Below are 17,670 nucleotides of genomic sequence, written 5' to 3'. Positions count from 1 at the left end.
TCAGCGTACCAAACCTTTTCTTTCCATAACATAAAGCTAGGCTATACCCAGATTCTCTCCATTTCCTGTATCTGTGCCTTCAGTTCACATCGAAGGTGGCCAAGTGCCCAGCACAAGGGCATTTACCTCTGGAACTAGGAGCTTCTTTACTGTTATAGTCACTGTGAGCCATGACCCCAAGAAGACATCAGCAAGTGTTTCTTGGGTTGAACGGCCGTTTCCTACTGCAGGATACTTGTCCTTGCTGGGATGGGCTGTATATCTGACCTATGTGATTATTTCCACACTATTAAATTATTTTGAGACCCCCCAAAAGGGAGGACCCTGAACTTGATGCTGGGGATACAGTGAGCAAAAATCTGCCTTCCAGGGCCTTATGGGAGAGTTGAGAAAAATGGAAACATGGAAATGCCTGGGAAGTTTATTAATTATTATTATTATTATTATTATTATTATTATTAGAATCAGGAAATGTTCCATGCAAAATGAGGGCTACAGATGGCAGATGCTGCTGTAAGAGTTCACAGGAAGCAAATGCAGGCAAGCTTTCATGGGGGGGTAGGGGGCTGGAATCTGTGTTTATGCACAAAGTGAGAACGATGCAAAATTGGGACTGGGATCCCATTTGCTTTTCTCATTTTCATTTAGTGCTTTGCATCAAAGGAAATACCATTCCCCAAAGCACTTTAATGATCAGCACAATGCTGTGGGTGATTGTATATTGGCACAAAGAGAATATATCTGTATCTATTTATTTAAACCTATGCACTACTCTCCCCACGCCCATCCAAAATTCTACTCCATTTCTAAAAGTCACATAGGGAAAATTCAACATCCTTTGGGACTCACTGCTACTTAGGAGTGGGAAAGGGACTATTTGCTGAGCCAATTCACTACATTTAGAGCCCAGCGACCTTTCTCCCATATGTACCGTACTGTGTTTGGAAAAATAAGCTCAGTTAGCTGGTCAGTGGATTCCCTCTGGTCACCATAACCTCTTTTCTCGTGCTAATCAGCAGACCTGGCATGAAGCATCTCAGGTGGGTCACGTGGCTGGGAGAAGAAGCGAGGCAAAGCCATACCAAAGTGCCACCACCTCCAGGTCCCCGGGACAGGAGGCATTCTATGCTTGGTGACAGACACAGATGTCCCCCATCTCTCTTTTTGTATATCTGATGGTGATTTGGGGGAAAATGCACAAACCAGGAGATATCTGGGCAGTGAGGCTGTTCTCACTGGCGACATTTGTGCCACATTCTTCCCGCCCCTGGTGTCCATTGCAACACTCAGACTGGGGGCTTCTGGGAGCCAAGTGGCTGATTGGGAGCCCCAGGAGGCAGCAAATACAAATTAATCTTCGGGCCCACCAGTTCCCCTGAAACACCACTTGCTAAACTGTGACTTTCAAGCCAAGAGCAGCAATTTTCCACAGCTCAAGTCTGGAAAAGGCTATGAAACCACATGGGTCAGAAAAACCAGAGGTGGTTTTTTTGCTATTTTGCATGGAGCACCAGAGGTACAACCCCCAAATTCCAGATGTGCAGCAGCTGGATAGAGAGTGCGTCCACAAAGCTGCGCCGCAACTTCCGAAAGGCGACTGCTGGCAACTTCTAAAAACAGACCATTGACATGCTTCTCTTCTCTTCTCTCTTTTTTTTTTTCTTTCTTTTTTACAACTTTCCTGAACCTCTGGACTTAACTTGTCTTCTTGGAAAGAAAGAGAGAGAGAGAGAGAGAGAGAGAGAGAGAGAGAGAGAGAGAAAACCTGGCACCCATTGTTTTGTTTTTTCAATTTTCGTGTCAACTGACTCATGATAAAAAAATGTCAATTTCAATCAATTTTTTAATTCCACAGAACAGAGAGTTTATAGGCAGCTATTGGAAACAAAAGAACCATCTGGTTTTTTAAATAGAATTTTTCTTTGAAATAACTCTGTCCAAATACTAAGATCATTTATTTTTCCTCACTGCACCGCTGTGAATTTTCCTATTTTTCCATAGAGCCCCAGAGCCCAACTCAGGTGGGTTTCTTTGAAAAGTCCCCTCCTCAGGGGGTGGGTTTCCCAACCAGAAGGCGTGTGGGGTAAAAGGGACATTGGTTTCTTATGTGGGGAGGGTTTTGTTATGGGAAGCAGGCCTGGTGACCAGTGGAGGTCATCCAACCATGGTTATTCTGGTTCATTTGTCATTTTGTAGTGACAGTTTTCACTTTCCTCCAGGAATCTCCAGGGAGGTTTTACAACATTGTGACTAAAACTCAGTCATGTGCTGGTAGATCCCACAGACCAAAGATTTGCTTGTCCCAGAGTCAGAGGTGGCTCCATCAATGGGACAAAGTAAGCCACGTGGAAGCAACCAGTGGTCTCTAATCTTCCAGGCTTTGGGGTCCCTCCTTCCTTTCAGTACGGTGCTTACTGACTCACAGCCCCATCCCACATTCGGGAACCATGTGGCGTCCACTTCAGGGTTTCTGTAGGTTCCCGATGGAGGCTTACATTCTGCTCACCAGGCCGCGAGTTCTCTGACACGGACTTTCCTTGCTCAGCCACGTGCTTTCCTGGGCCCTTCTCTTTTTTTTCTCTCTCTTCCACCCTAGTGTCAAATGCAGCTCCCTGCCTGCAGGACCCTCTACCACAAGACTGTGGTGCTTGGCTGGCTTTGCGGCAGGCTCGGGAGTGATAGGCTGGAGCTCCAAGTCAATGTTACATGGTGCTGACCTAAGTCTGGCCTTCTTCCTCTTCGGGTCCTGGGGGTCTCGCTCTGCTCCTGGCTCCTCTTATTCCCTCCCTGGGCTGCCCTGAAGTCTCCACAGTCTGCCCGCTTGTTTTGCCTCCGTGCTTTCCTGAGCTCATCCTTCCCAGGAGGACTGTTCCCAGGTGGCCCCTCCTCCCTCCACCAAATGGCCCACCAGACCCATGACGATGTTTTCATCCTCATGGATAAAAGACAGAAGTGACAGTCCACAGCGGAAAGGAATCGTGCTGCTCTCCTCCAAGGCCGTGACTGATCATTGGGGGAGTGGCTTTATTTCTCACTAAACCTCAGATTGCCCTGTTCCAGTCTAAGACCAAACAGGGTCTTTGCTGCCCTGGGGTTTAGGCTCCAGTACATATCTGGTGCCCCTCGTGTGCCAGGCATTCCAGTGAGCACTCCAGATACAAGAGTGGACAAGCCAGGCATGCTCCCCAACACGTGCAGCTCATGAAGAAAGGCACGTGAGATGTGATGGCCACTGAGAACCCCCGAAGGTGCGGAGGGCCCTTGCTCCGGCCATATTCTGTTTTACCTCTGGGAATTCAGGTTGGACCAACAGGCGAGGCCTGGAGAAGAGCTTGTGCCTCACAGAGCTCAGAACGTCCTTGAGGGTGCTGGGGTCCCCCAGACGCCAAAGTGAGGTCTTGGAGTCACCACCCACAGCCGACTCCAGCTCTGGCTGTGGCTCTGGCTCTGGCCAGAGCTGGGGACGTACATTCACAGGGCGATGGCTGCAGCCCCAGAGATAGCTGGGGCCCAGAGGGAGGTCAAGGCTGGGGCCACAGAACACCCATAGAAGCAGCAGATGCCAGCTTCTGCTTTGCGACCAAATCCATGGTCACAGTGTGATTCCCCCAGAATTAGGTGTGTGGGGAGCCACAAAAGCCAAGGATGGTATGATTGTGGCTTTCAGCAGCTGTGCCCTCGTTTCTGTGATCAAGCAGAGAGGTTGAGAACATGTTCTAAGAAGAATGGCCCAGTAATGCCAGCTGAGTGCCAAGGGCAGAAAAGCAGGTTAAGATGGCCTCTGGGAGGAGAACAAGGCCCTTCCCCAGTCCCACGGAATTGTCTGCATGGGAAACCACTGGACTTCAGTCTACATTTTAAAATTCTATATGCCTTACTTTCATTTCTTCTGGAGCCTTCTGCCGTGCTTTCATTTCTATTTTAAAACGACATGATGCCTCCAGTTTTGTTTTCTTTTTCAGGATTGCTTTGGCTATTTGGGATCTTTTGTGGTTCCATACAAATTTTAGGATTGTTTGTTCTAGCTCTGCAAAGAAAGCTGGTGGTATTTTGATAGGGATTGTGTTAAACGTGTAGATTGCTTTGGGTAGTATAGACATTTTAACAATGTTTGTTCTTCCAGTCCATAAGCGTGGAATAATTTTCTATTTCTTTGTCTCCTCTTCACTTTCTTTCAGAAGTGTTCTGTAGTTTTTCAGAGTACTGAAAACTACTGAAAACTAAAAACCTGTTTGTTAGGTTTATCCCTGCGTATCTGTTTTTGCTATAATTGCAAATCGGATCGATTCCTTGGTTTCTTTTTCTGCTTCTTCATTATTGATGTATAGAAATGCAACAGATTTCTGCACATTGATTTTCTATCCTGCAACTTTGCTGAATTCATGTATCCTAGCAATTTTTGTAGAGTCTTTCAGGTTTTCTACATAGAGTAGTATTGTGTCATCTGCAAAGAGTGTAAGTTTGACTTCTTCCTTGCCAATTTAGATGCCCTTCATTGCTTTCTGTTGTCTGATTGCTGAGGCTTAGACATGTTGCTGAAGGCAAGGGAAGCAAAAGCAGACATGAACTATCGGGACTTTATCAAGATAAAAACCTTCTGCACAGCGAAGGAAACAATGAACAAAACTAAGAGGCAGAATACAGACAGAATGGGAGAGGATATTTGCAAATGACATATCTGATCAAGGGCTAGTATCCAAAATTTATAAAGAAATTATCAAACTAGGGGTTCCTGGGTGGCTCAGTCGGTTAAGTATCTGATTTCGGCTCAGGTCATGATCTCATGGTTCATGGGTTCGAGCCCTGCGTCAGGCTCTGTGCTGACAGCTTGGAGTCTGGAGCCTGCTTTGGATTCTTTTCTCTCTCTCTCTCCCTCCCTCGCCCTGCCCCTCCCCAATTCATGCTCTCTCTCAAAAACAAACATTTTAAAAATTAAAAAAAAAAGAACTTACCAAACTCAACACCCAAAAATAAACAACCCAGTTAAGAAATGGGCAGCAGGCATGAATAGACACTTTTCCAAAGAAGACATCCAGATGGCCAACAGACACATGAAAAGAAGCTCAGCATCACTCAGGAAAATACAAATCAAAACACAATGAGACATCAACTCACACCTGTCAGAATGGCTAAAATTAACATCACAAGAAACAACAAGTGTTGGCTAAGATGTGGAGAATGGGGAACCCTCTTGCACGGCTGGTGCGAATGCAAACTGGTGCAGGCATGCTGGAGAACAGTATGGAGGTTCCTCAAAGAACTGAAGATAAAACTACCCCATGATTCAGCAATTGCACTATTAAGTATTTAGCCAAAGGATACAAAAATAAAAATTCAAAGGGACACACGCAGTGTGTTCATAGCGGCATTATCAACACTAGCCAAACTATGGAGAGAGCCCCCATGCTGCAATGACATGGATGGAGCTAGAATGTATTATGCAAAATGAAGTCAGTTAATCAGAGAAAGACAGATCCCATATGATTTCACTCATATGCAGAATTTAAGAAACAAAACAGATGAACATATGGGAAGGGAGGGAAAAAGAGAAGAAAGGGAAACAAACCTCAGAGGCTCTTAATGATAGAGAACAAACTGAGGGTTGACAGAGGGAGGTGGGTGGGAGAAGGGCTAGATAGGGGATGGGTATTAAGGAAGACACTTGTCGTGATGAGCACTAAGGTGTTGTATGTAAGTGATGGACCACGGAATTCTACTCCTGAAACCGATATCACACCGTATGTTAACGAAGTAATTTTTTTTTAAAAAACGGATGCAAATAGAATCGTTGGTTAGTGGCCAAGAAGCCACCTAAGACTTCAGCTCTGAGAAACTTGTGGGCCTAGACTAGAATTCCCCAAACTTTGACAGGCATGTGCCTCCCCTGGGGGGGTCTTGTTAAAATGCAAATTCTGATTCAGTGACTCCAGGGTGAGACCTGACCTCCTACGTTTCTGACGAGCTCCTGGGTGATGCTGAAGCTGCTGGCCTGTGGCCCGTGCTGTTTAGGTGGCAAGGTTTAACGACCTCATGGGCTCCACTGACACCACCGTGTCCAAAGTTCTGAGTCACCGTGAAAGGGACAAAGACAACAGGAGTGCCCAAGACAGAGCTGAGAGGCCTATGCCAGTGACCAAGAGAGAAACAACATTTCTCTTCCCTCCCCTCTTCTCACAGCTCAAGTTCACAATCCTGGAGCTGTATTTGAGCTGGTGTTCACTCTCCCCCTTGGCAACACCCTGCTCCCTAGGATATTTTCATCTGTCATGGGTGGAGCCACTTCTCCAAGGCCCTTTCCAGTTAGTAAGAGGAGCCACTCTGACTCCTAAGACAGAATCTGGCATTTTCTTGAACCAAATTTCTGTGGTCTTGGCTTGGAGAAGAATCTGTCTTCTCATATTCCAGAATAGCAGATATGATTTATGGTGGGCCTGTTGTTTTGCCTTGTCTAATCTTCCCAGCAAATCTGCAAGGAGGTTTTCCTGTCCCCACGTGTAGGGGAGGAAACCGAGGCTTGGAGAGAAATCAGGTAACACATCCAAGGTCGTACAGCTGACCATTCGCAGAGCTGCCCCAAAGACTGTGTTCCGACCACCACAGCTTACTGGTTTTCAATGCCATTATTTGAAAAGCCCAGGGTTTTCTTGGATTTCAGACACTGAAATCCATTAGCTGTGACCCCGCTATCAAACAGGGTGACCTTAGATTACTATAGACAAGGGATGGGAAAGGGTCATTAAGTAGCACGCAGAACTTATTACTTAAACCAACGGATGTGCCCTCATGAATTTTTTGAATTTCAAGGGTAAAGAACAAAAACAAAATATGTAAGCTTCCAGGCAGATTGAATACAAATGAATATGTATCGGTGTGCCTTTAGATTTCTCTTCTATTTCATGAAACAAAGGGAGTCACTGAACAGCATCGACATAATTTTTAGGAGAAATGTTTACGAACCGATAATTCCGATATTCAGCCAGGTTAATGTTCACAAAGACATTATCAGATTCTAGACCTCAGAAAGTCAATTACCTACATGCCCTGCCTCAAAAAAAAAAAAAAAAAGTCCCCCAAAGAAGAATTCCAGTCAGTTAGCAGATGAAGCCAAACAAATGACTTAAGAATGGGGAAGACCCAGTATAAGTATGTGGATGTCAAATTATGTGAGCAGTGAAATACACATAAATCTAAAGAATTATTCCTAATGTGGTTATAAAACTTCACGTAAATATCAAAACAATTATTGAGATAGAAGATAAATATTATTAGTAATAATAATTTAAGCCCAAATCCCCTAGTAATAAATCACAGCTGGGAATGGTTGGAAGAAATAGAAAGTAACGAATAGTGTACTGTCATCTCTTACATAAAAGGCAATGGGCACTATTTCATCCTTGCCGTCGATAATCAGAGAAAAATGAATTTAAATTAATAAATTAATACTAAACAGTAGCGTAGTGAAAAGAGGATGCATTGTATTTCCCCTACAATTATTAGGAAAGAAAAAAGAAAAGAGATCAGAGAAGTGTACCTCAAAATGTACACAGCTCTTATCCCTAAATAGTGGAATTATGTGCGATTTCATTGTCTTTTCACTTTTTATGTGTTTTCCAAATTTGCTACAATAAACCTGAGTTATTTTACAATATACAAATGAAAGCCCCGAAATTATTTTGGGAAAGATTTGCTCCTCTATAAAAAAAAAACAACAACAACAACAAAAACAAACAAACAAAAAACTACCCATGCGTCCACAAAACGAGTTTTACACGGTCTAACACAAAAGAGCCAGGCTAACTGGAATTTTCTCTTTTTAGTCATCTGTACTCCCAGTATGAAACTTGTCTGTTTCAAAGTCTCACGTGTGGGAATGAATGATTGATGTGCCTGGAACCTGCTATGAAAATGTCAGTGACCTTTGCTTTTGTGAATAGCGTCACATGAAGGGAAAACTCAATGACCTTACTCTGAAAGGTATGGTCTCCCAGCCACCTGGACAGAACCCTCTCTTTTAGCACTTCATTTTTAGCTCATTGGAAGTCATAATTTTTTTCTCACCCACTGCCACTATCACCATCATCGCCATCACCATCATCATCAACATCATCGGCATCATTTCTGCATTTTATTGAGCAGCTACCATGAGCCAGTCTCCATACCTAATATCTTACGTGCACAATCTCATATTAATTCTCACTACAACCCTATGAGGTAAGAATCCTTTCCCCTTCTTATAGCTGAGGAGACAGGCTCAAAGAGGTTAAATTGCTTGTCTGATCGTTGATGACCCAGGATGAATGATAGTGATTTTAAAGAATTATAAACACTTGATTTGTTTATTTAAAAACCATTTTTAAAATTTACTTATTGTGAGGGAGAGAAAGAGAGAGAGACAGTGAGCACAAGCAGGGGAGGGGAGGAGAGTGAGGGGCTTGAACTCATAAACAGATCAAAACCAAGAGTCAGACACTTAACTGACTGAGCCACCCAGGCACCCCAACACTTTGTTTTAATAACAAAATGATACTACAGATTTGGAAGATTAGAGGAAAGACAGAAAACCTCCCCTCTCCTAAACTCCCCATTCCCCTTCTCTTGCTGTATTTTTCTCCTCAGTGATTCTCACCTTCTAACATACTATATATTTTACTTTATTTATTATGTTTTACCATCTGACTGTCCTCACTAGAATGTCAGCTTCATGAGGACATATTTCTGTTTGACTTATCCATGCGGCTGGCACATAGTAGGTACTCATTAACTATTTGTTCAGTAGTGATGCTGACAGGAAAAGAAACAGAGATGTTGGGGGGAAAAAGCCGGCATGGGTAGGAGGAGAAGGTAGGATTGGTCTAGAACATTTGCTCTCAGGAGCTGAGGGGTGCGAGGCACCTGGGCAACTGAGGATGTGTGACTGGAACTGAGGGGCCAGGTCCAACCTGGGAGCCTGGCTTTGGGAGCTGTGCAGAGAGAAAGGGAGGGAAAGAGAGAGAGGGAGGGAGAGAGGGGATGAGTGAGAGAGAAGAGAGAAAGAGGTAGTTTGACAGCTGGACAGTTTCTGCTTTGAGGGCCGCGAGAGCTCTGTGAGCACATCAGTAGAGGGATAGGAGAAACCCAGGAACATAGGGTTTGTAAACCACGGGAGCGAAAAGTGTCAAGGAGAAGGCCATCAAATGTTCCTTAAGGAGCAACGGCTTGAAAGAGAGCTCAGAGGAGGCTTGTGAGAAGAGACCAGCTGACTTGATGATGACAGATCACTGGCGTCCTCTCTGCAAGGAGTTGTAGTTGAGAGCACAGGCAGAGACCAGACTTGTGTTGTTGGACGCTATGGCCACACGTGATGGCTGAGCACTTGAAACGAGGCGAGTCAAGTCGAGCTGTGCTCCAAGTGCAAGAAACCACACTGAACTATGAAGATTTAGAAAAGTTAGCAGGGAAAGAAAGAATGCAGTATGACTTACTAATAATTTTTATCTTGATCACATGTTGAAATGGCCTTTTCATTTCAAATATATTAGGTGAGGCTAGGGTGTATTAGGTCAAATAAGATATGTCATTAAAAGGAGTTTCTGGGGTATGTGGGTGGCTCAGCCGGTTGAGCATCCGACTTTGGCTCAGGTCGTGATCTCGCGTTTGTGGGTTTGAGCCCCACGTTGGGCTCTGTGTCAGCTCAGAGCTGGAGCCTGCTTTGGATTCTGTGTCTCCCTCTCTCTGCCCCTCCCCTGTTTGCTCTCTCTCTCAAAAATAAATAAACATTAAAAAAAATTTTAAGAGAAAGAGTTTCAACTATTTTTTTAAACATTTTTTTAGTATGATTACTAGATACTTTTCAACTACACATGTGGTTCACATTATATTTCTATTGGATATTGTCAGGCTAGTCTGCCTAGGGTTAAAATTCAGCAGCATGTATAAACTTATCTGTCCTCCCTCCCTTCCCTCCTTCCTTCCTCCCTCCCTCCCTTCCTTCCTTTTCTTTCTCCCTCTCTCTCTCCCTCCCTCTCTCCCTCTCTCCCTCCATCCCTCCTTCCCATCCTCTCTCTCTCTTTCTCTTCCTCCCTTTAAAAATGCTTTTTAGCAGCTACATCATTTTCTGATGGACGCTTGAGTGGTTGATCTTCCATTCTCAGTAAAAATAGATGCCTTTTGTAATATCAAATCATCAAATTGCTTTAGCGTTAAGTTGCCTAGAGCCATATTAAAGTCAGTGATACGTAGTACATTAGCTGTGCTGAGCTCTTAGCTTCCCTGAGAGAAAAAGAAATGACATAAATGAGGTTTCTTCTACACTAAGCAGCAATAAATGAAAGCCTTTGAAGCAACCACCTACATGGAGTCCTGGAATTGTAATTACCCAACCTCCAATTTGGCAAGTAGAGATTTTCTTACAATATAACCAACCCCCAAATAATGGTCCCTCCTGGTGGGAGGTAGAGAGACTGTGTGTCGCATGGGTCCAAGACAAAGATGTTACTGATTTGGACACTCACACAGCTGCGTAAGAAGAAAATTCCCAGTGTTCATCTTGGCTGAGGTCTTGGTTCATCTTGGATGCTGTGAGGTCAGCCTTTCGGTTTTATGTACCTGCTTGTCGTGCGATGAGTGTGCTTACTTCTTAGAAAAATAAAAGGACACAATAAAAATAAGTTGCTTCTACTCCCCTTTGGTTTCTATGAAAAAAATGCTAAATATGCCATGTTAAAATTGAGCGCCACGGAGCCGTCTGGACATTGTTCCTGGAGGGGATAGAGAACTTTAGGGCTAGGAAGGACCCGTGAGGCAACCATTTCAGTAGATGAAGAAATGGACTCAGAGAGGTCCTATGGTTCCGTGATGGCGGCTCACCTCATCTGTCAGCAGCAGACCAGAAAGGAGACCTCTTATACATCCTTCCACCTGCTCCCCATGGCTTGCCTGTCCTATGTCCCCCTTCCTCAGGAAACTCAGTGGGACCAGAGCTGCCAAGAAGTTCCTGTACCTTAGGGTGCCTCTCTTCACCGGAGTGGTCTTTTTTTTTTTTTTTTTTTTTGTAAGTGAATGTCAGGAAAATTGTTCTTTCCTCAAATACTTGTTTAGGAACTTGGGGTTTAAGTGGACCCCTCTGGTAACCATTAGCATTTTCTAATCAAGGAACAGTGAAAATAAAACCAAGATTAATGGATTCTTTCCTAGGTTTGCACAGCCATAACCTTGGTCGAAGGGCAAAGAAGGAATTACGGATGTTCCCCATGTGATGATCTCTTTTCTATAAAGGGGGACACCATTTTGCATCCCGAATCAATGTTGACCATGTCGCATTGCAAGTGAGGCAGAGTAAAAACTAAGGGTTTCATAGGTGCGAATACCTCTGACCATTTCAGTATGTCTGGGTTCCTCAGAAGCAGACCCTGAGACAGGGGATTCATGTGCAAATGACTTACAAAAGAAGTCTTCCCAGGGACTTGGGGGAGCAGGACAAGGAGTGGGAGAAGCCAAGTATAGATGTGCTCTTCTGTTAAGTCCCTCCCTCAGCCAGAGTCCGCAGAGGAGCCCTGCAATGCCAGTTACACCTCAGAGTCAGTCCACACCTGGGCCAGGAGAGCTCACCTTCCGTCTCTCTGCACCTGTCACTCATTGGTCAAGGGCCAACCCGACCAAGTGAGTTCCCAGGTGACCCCGGTTCTCTGTGAGCACAGTCACACAGAGTAGTCTTCCGGAGTGAGCCACGGGTGCAGGCCAAAAGCAGAGACGCAGGGCCAGGTGTTGGACACGGGAGACGGGAAGGGAAATGGAGAGGATCTTGGCACGGTCCCGTCAGTGTCTCCTGCACCCCAACTTTGGCCTGAGCTTCTCGAATCTTGATACCTTCCACTATTCCGTTTATGTCTTCCAGGATCTCTTACCCTGGCGTCTGGGTTGGAACATGTAGTGGACATTTGTTGTTTTCCGATTGCTCGATGTCGATTCCGTCTTTCCTTCTATAATCGTAATTTCATCATTATTAGGTAATTTGGCAATACTAAACTAGTAGTAATTTCAGGAAATTATTCTCAGTGTGTATCTTTTTGCAGAACTGACTAGCGTAGACTTCATGGGTGAGCCCGTGCCCAAGGCCCCGGCGCTCAGCACAGTCCTTTCCCTCCCGGCCCTGTGACTGGCTCAGGGGTGGTACTCCAGTCAGGAGTTGAATACAGGAAACAGGAATGACTCTGGAAATTTTTGAGCAGAGATACATTTTCTACTGGGGAACGGGTGCTCATAAGGTCCCCGGAAGGGCCGGAGGAGTAGGCTCTAACTGGGTCTCCAGGGAAGATGCTCAGGCTCATCAGAGATCAAGTAAGAAGATGGAGAGGAAGCAGCCCCCACCGCCCAAACCATCGTATTCAAGAATGTCCCCAGTGGTTACGGTCCAGGCCTGAGAAGCTTCTGAACTAGCCGTGAAGCTAGAGAGTGTATGCGGAACAGCTGTTCTTGTCCGGGAGCTGCGGCCAAAGCAGCAGGAAAGTGGTACCTCTGTCGCTGCTGCCTTCCAGATCTCTCGCCAGGATAGCTGACGGGTGGCTGCTATTTTGCGGAGCTGAGCAAGAGGCTGGGGATATAGATGTTCGGGTTGTAGCCTTTGCAGCCCAGGGGGGCGTTCCTAGAAGGGGTCGGAATGGGCTCTGAGGGCCCGTTCCTGTGACCTCCCACCAGATGGGCACATAGCCCAACTCACACAACAAGAGTCAGGACTTGGGTTTGGCCAAAGAGGGGGAAGAAGAGCTCTCTTTGTTTCCCGCCGGATGTGAACATGCGTAGAGTTCCTCTGGAGCTGCTGGAAGCCATCCGGACATCGGCTAAGGTCTGCCGTCTTGGAGAGCCGAGCCAGTTTGAGAGATCTAGAATGACCCGGTCTCCGTGACCCCTCTTTAAAGGCCCGGAGAGGGGAGGCGACCTGGTCAAGGTCACACAACAGGGATGGGCAGAGCTGGGTCTAGAACACCTGACACCCATTGCGGGCTTTTTCCCGTCATGTGCTCCTGGCCTCCACTTAGAGCCTGTCAGCCCTTTCCTCTGCCCAGCAGCTGGTAGGGGTTCACAGTCCCAGTTTGTTAAAGAAGCCGATCGGCCTGACCCCTCTAAGCAAGTACAGCTGCCTGTAGAGGGGCCTTAAGCAGAAAAGCACTCAGAACGCATTTTCGTGGCAGACCTGGTGGAGCCTGGTGTGTATGAATAACTCATAGCTGGCGCTCGGCTAGTGAGGAGTGCAGAGCTGACTTTGCAAACACCCTAGGGGTTCTCTCCGAGTGGCACACTAAAATGTGGCCACACCGGTTCAGGCTATTTTAAGCTTCGGAAACCAAGGGAGGTTAGGCGGGGTGAACCGGCGGGCACTGAGAGCGGATGAGTTCCAGGCGGGGTTTCTCTCTGCCTCCAAGGTCACCTTGGGTCCCTCTCCCGTTGCCCGTGACCTTGCTTCCCTCTTCCCTCTGGAAGGATGGGAAGGAGGGACCCTGAAGACCTCAGGGGGAAGGAGCTGAGAAGAAGCGTAAGTGGGGGTAAGCACCTGGTCTGGTGCACCTGTTAGACAGGAAAAGGGGTGAAGGTATCGCCTGCCAGATCTTGAGCACTTCCCCTCCATGTATTTATTTACATCAATTTTATTTAATCCTCACAACGACCCTGGGGGTTCCTTACAACCGTTATCTTCGTTTGTCACAGGAACAGACAGAGGCTCAGAGAAAGTATGAAGCAGACCTAGGGGCCCACGGTGACACAAGAGAACTGGTATTTGAAACCAGATGGGCCTCTATCCTGTGATGTGCACAAACTATGCCCTGTGGTCTCCAAACCCAATAGTAATCGCGTGTACTACGTATGTGCGGCTGTCTAGGCCTCCCAACAGCTCGGGAAGTTCCATTTATAAACTCCATTTTTCAGATGAGAAAACCAAAGCTCAAAGAGCTCAGGCGATCTGCCCAAGGGTATGCACTCAAACGTGGAATGCCAGCCCTCTCCGTCCACAGCCCAGGCTCTTGCCTTTTCACTTTCAAGCGCAGAGACTTTCGGTGCTATGAAACAATCTCACAGGCTCTCATGGGATAACTAACTCCCATTCCTCCTCATTTTACACTGAGGAAACTGAGGTACTCTAAGGATGGGTGACTCACGTCAAGACACACGGCTAATGGACGGATGGGCAAGAACCCGGACTCTGGGCTCTTTGCTGTGCGTAAGCACACTCTTCATTTCCAACTCACATTATAATTTCAGGGATGTTTTGCCTACATTTCTAGCTAATCTTCGTTTGGCAGAAGCTTCCGCCATTTTGGCTTCAAGTTTCTCTGTAAGTTCATGTCATCCTCTGTCAAGGAGTTGAGTGACCTGTACCTGCACGAAGAGATTGAGTTAGGGCTTCTGTAATTATGGTGGATACTTCTATAACAGGGACGCCCTCCTGTAATACAATGTTGACACCTATACTCTTTTGCCAGTGAGATCCTGAGCACAGCTATGCTAAAACTCAGACATCAAGGGGCGCCTGGGTGGCTCCGTCGGTTAACCATCCGACTCTTGATTTTGGCTCAGGTCATGATCTCACGGTTCACGGGATGGAGCCTTGTGTTGAGCTCTTCGCTGACAGCTGCTTGGGCTTCTCTTTCTCCTTCTCTCTCTGCCCCTCCCCTGCTCACATGGGTATGTGCACACTCTCTCTCAAAATAAATAAATAAACGTTTAAGAGAAAAGCTCAGACAACAAAACTCCTCTAGGTTCCCTTTCGTATTGTCCTTGCAAACACCTCTTGGCCAGTGGAAGGGGGCTCGGGGCTGGGACGGGGAGTGGAGGAGAGTGTAAGCAGTGGGAGAGATAAAAAAAAAAAAAAGAAAAAAGCCTAGAATCTGGGAACCAGTAGGCATTTGATACGATTTGGCTTTTCTAGAGTATTTTAGACAATATCATTTTTTTTTCAACGTTTATTTATTTTTTTTTTTGGGACAGAGAGAGACAGAGCATGAACGGGGGAGGGGCAGAGAGAGAGGGAGACACAGAATCGGAAACAGGCTCCAGGCTCTGAGCCATCAGCCCAGAGCCCGACGCGGGGCTCGAACTCACGGACCGCGAGATCGTGACCTGGCTGAAGTCGGACGCTTAACCGACTGCGCCACCCAGGCGCCCCTAGACAATATCATTTTAAAAAAAAATTTCTAATTGTGGTAAAGTGGATGCACAGTTCTAAATAATAGAACAACTATGGCAGAAAGCCACATTTTAATTCCTTGACTGACTCCTTTTCTGAAATCAACAATTATTTACCAAACTTCTCACCTTTACCAAGTATTATAGAAGCCAGGTACTGAGGATCCAGAAAGGAATCAAATTGGGTCCCTTCCCTCCCGGAGGCCACATGCTAGCAAGAGAGATAAATACAGGCGTGAGTAGCTCTGAAGCCGTGTGCCCAGTGTTGTGACGCGGACAGGCTCAGTGTCATGACAAAGAGTACATGGCCGTCGGCATTTCCTTGGGTGAGGAAGCGTGGGATGCTTGAGCTCCATGGAGGCCTTGGGAGGCTGCCCACGGGGGAGGTGGGGCGTTTCAGGCAAAGGCAATGTCTTGGGTAAATGCCTATTGTTGGGACGAGACACCCGGAGGACCCCCAATGGTAGTGGCCACCGGGATGTTTGTTGGGGAATGAGAGCTGAGGTGGGAGAGCGGGGCAGGTTTGTTTTCGAAGAGCCCTGCATGTTACAGAAAGGAATTTAAATTGTCTCCTGGAGGCCACGAGGAGCTGTTGAAGAAGTTAAGCAGGAATGTGACGTGACTGGGGTTTCTATTTTAGAAAGTCACCCTGGCTGCTGTTGTTGGATGAATGGGATGCTTAGTGAGACCAGCAGTGGGGACGCCATTTAGGGGAGGATGTCAATGACCAGATCGAGGGCTGACTTGGCACTGAGTGGGCCCTAGGGACCAGAAGGTAGAGACAGAGAAGAGAGTACACGTGCGTTGAGATATTTAAGCAGAGGAAAACAAAGGAGTCAAGGATGAGTGCTAAATTTTTAACTGGGTGTTTGGGTGGCTAGCATGCTAAAAAAAAAAGGGGGGGGGGTTCTCCTAAGAAACTAAAAAATATTATTATTATGGTATATAGCAAGTTAGGAAAATAGGGAAATGAAAACAACTCCCAGTAATCCCATCATTATGGCACAAACTGGTGTGCATACTTTCATTTACTTCCTTCCAATATTTCCCCCTGGTTTGTAACCCACAGTCAACTTCTTAGATGACACTTTTTCCTGAGCATCGGCTGGTTAATGGGAAATATTGGAAGCTTCTTCAAGCCTGGGAAAGACTCACTTTTACACCCATTGCTGGAGCCTCCACCTTCCTTTCTTATTTTGAGGAAAGCCAGTTTTGTTTTTGTTTTTTTTTCCACCCCTAAGAGCCAATTACTTTGATCCAGGACTTACTTGATCACGAGTGTTTTACCGTTTCATTTATTCCATAGCTCGGTGCATCCAATTGTTTGTTCCCGTCTACCTCCCCACCGGCCATAAAAATGATCAAGATGATGGAACACCTCATGCCTTTGTGTCCTGGAAAATTCAGCCTGAGATGCCAACACATGACAGCGTTCAGATGAATCCTTGCTGTGGCTTGTGAGGCCCCCTCGGTAGGGGAGCTGGTGGGGAGAGCTTAGACTTTTTCTTTTAGCACCCTGCCAGGACAGTCCCTGAGCCTAGTTCGGCTCTAGTCCTGTTCCACAGGGCGTGGCCCGCTTGGAAAATAAAAAGTAATTGATGAGAGGCTTACAAAAAAAGTTGTCCTGGCTCTCATGGGTCAGAACAATTTGCTGTTGGCAAGGTCCGTGTTTTGCATAGGAATGGAGGGGGAAACTGCAGCCTTCCTTGAGGAAGGTATTATGCAGAATGTCAGCAGGCTTGGCTTTGCATGAGAGGCCTCAGGGGGACAACCAGACAGTGGCCTTATTCTGTGTTATCAGGCTGAAGGGGGATCTTGGGCAAAGTAGACATTTGATGGAGAGAGAGAGGCAAACCTGGAAGGGGAGCCAGATCAGTCGGCTGACCTGGTGCAGAGATGTGCTTTCCATGGAGCGTTGGCAGATAGGAGGCGGCTGGATTCGGTCCTCGGATTGTCCCTGCCCTTCACGGCCGCCAGAGGAGCTTTGCCTCTCCTGGGTGCGTCTGGGAGAAAATACGGTGATCAATGAACCCAGGGCAGGGGTGGGGGAGATTAAAAGTAGGAGATGGATAGTGTGAACCTGGGAAAACGCTAACACATGCCCTTGCGCAGGGAGAACAGGATGACATCCAGCAGTATGTTCTCTGGGGCTTTGCCCAGGCAAATTTTCCATGACAATGGCCGCTCTATGTTCTTCCATGGAGCACTGGAATGGCTTTGCAGGCCTCGAGTGGCCTGGCGGTGGAGTTGGAACAGGCTCCCTTTGGACTTCCGGCCCTGCTCAGCAGCAGGCAGGAGACCTGGGCTGTGGGTTCCCCAGGAGGCCGGACAAGCATTTCCCCCGGCGGCCCCTGCAGTTCTTACAGTAAAGGGCCTTTACTGGTCACAGGAGGGGTCGTCCAGGGCACGCGGGTCACTGTCCTCGACCGCTGCGCTCTTTCATGCAGGCTAGAATGAAGGTTGGACTTTTCACTCCGCATGGGTCCCTGGGAAATTTTGCAAGACGGTGCGTCA

The 17,670-nt window shown here is 46.7% G+C and overlaps 2 long non-coding RNA genes across 2 annotated transcripts in view; both read left to right on the top strand.

Moving 5' to 3' along the window:
• Positions 1-17,670, top strand: part of LOC113600302 (uncharacterized) — an 85,895-nt gene that overhangs the window by 50,210 nt on the left and 18,015 nt on the right. The window lies entirely within an intron of this gene.
• LOC128312655 (uncharacterized) lies at positions 8,349-10,616 on the top strand. The gene is made up of 2 exons (XR_008292215.1): positions 8,349-8,908; positions 9,097-10,616. It is a non-coding gene; the product is annotated as an uncharacterized LOC128312655 (long non-coding RNA).

Source organism: Acinonyx jubatus, chromosome D2 (assembly GCF_027475565.1).
Source record: "Acinonyx jubatus isolate Ajub_Pintada_27869175 chromosome D2, VMU_Ajub_asm_v1.0, whole genome shotgun sequence".
Lineage (NCBI taxonomy): Eukaryota > Metazoa > Chordata > Mammalia > Carnivora > Felidae > Acinonyx > Acinonyx jubatus.
Note: the sequence above shows the minus strand (reverse complement) of the source record. Positions and strands in the feature narration are given on the sequence as shown.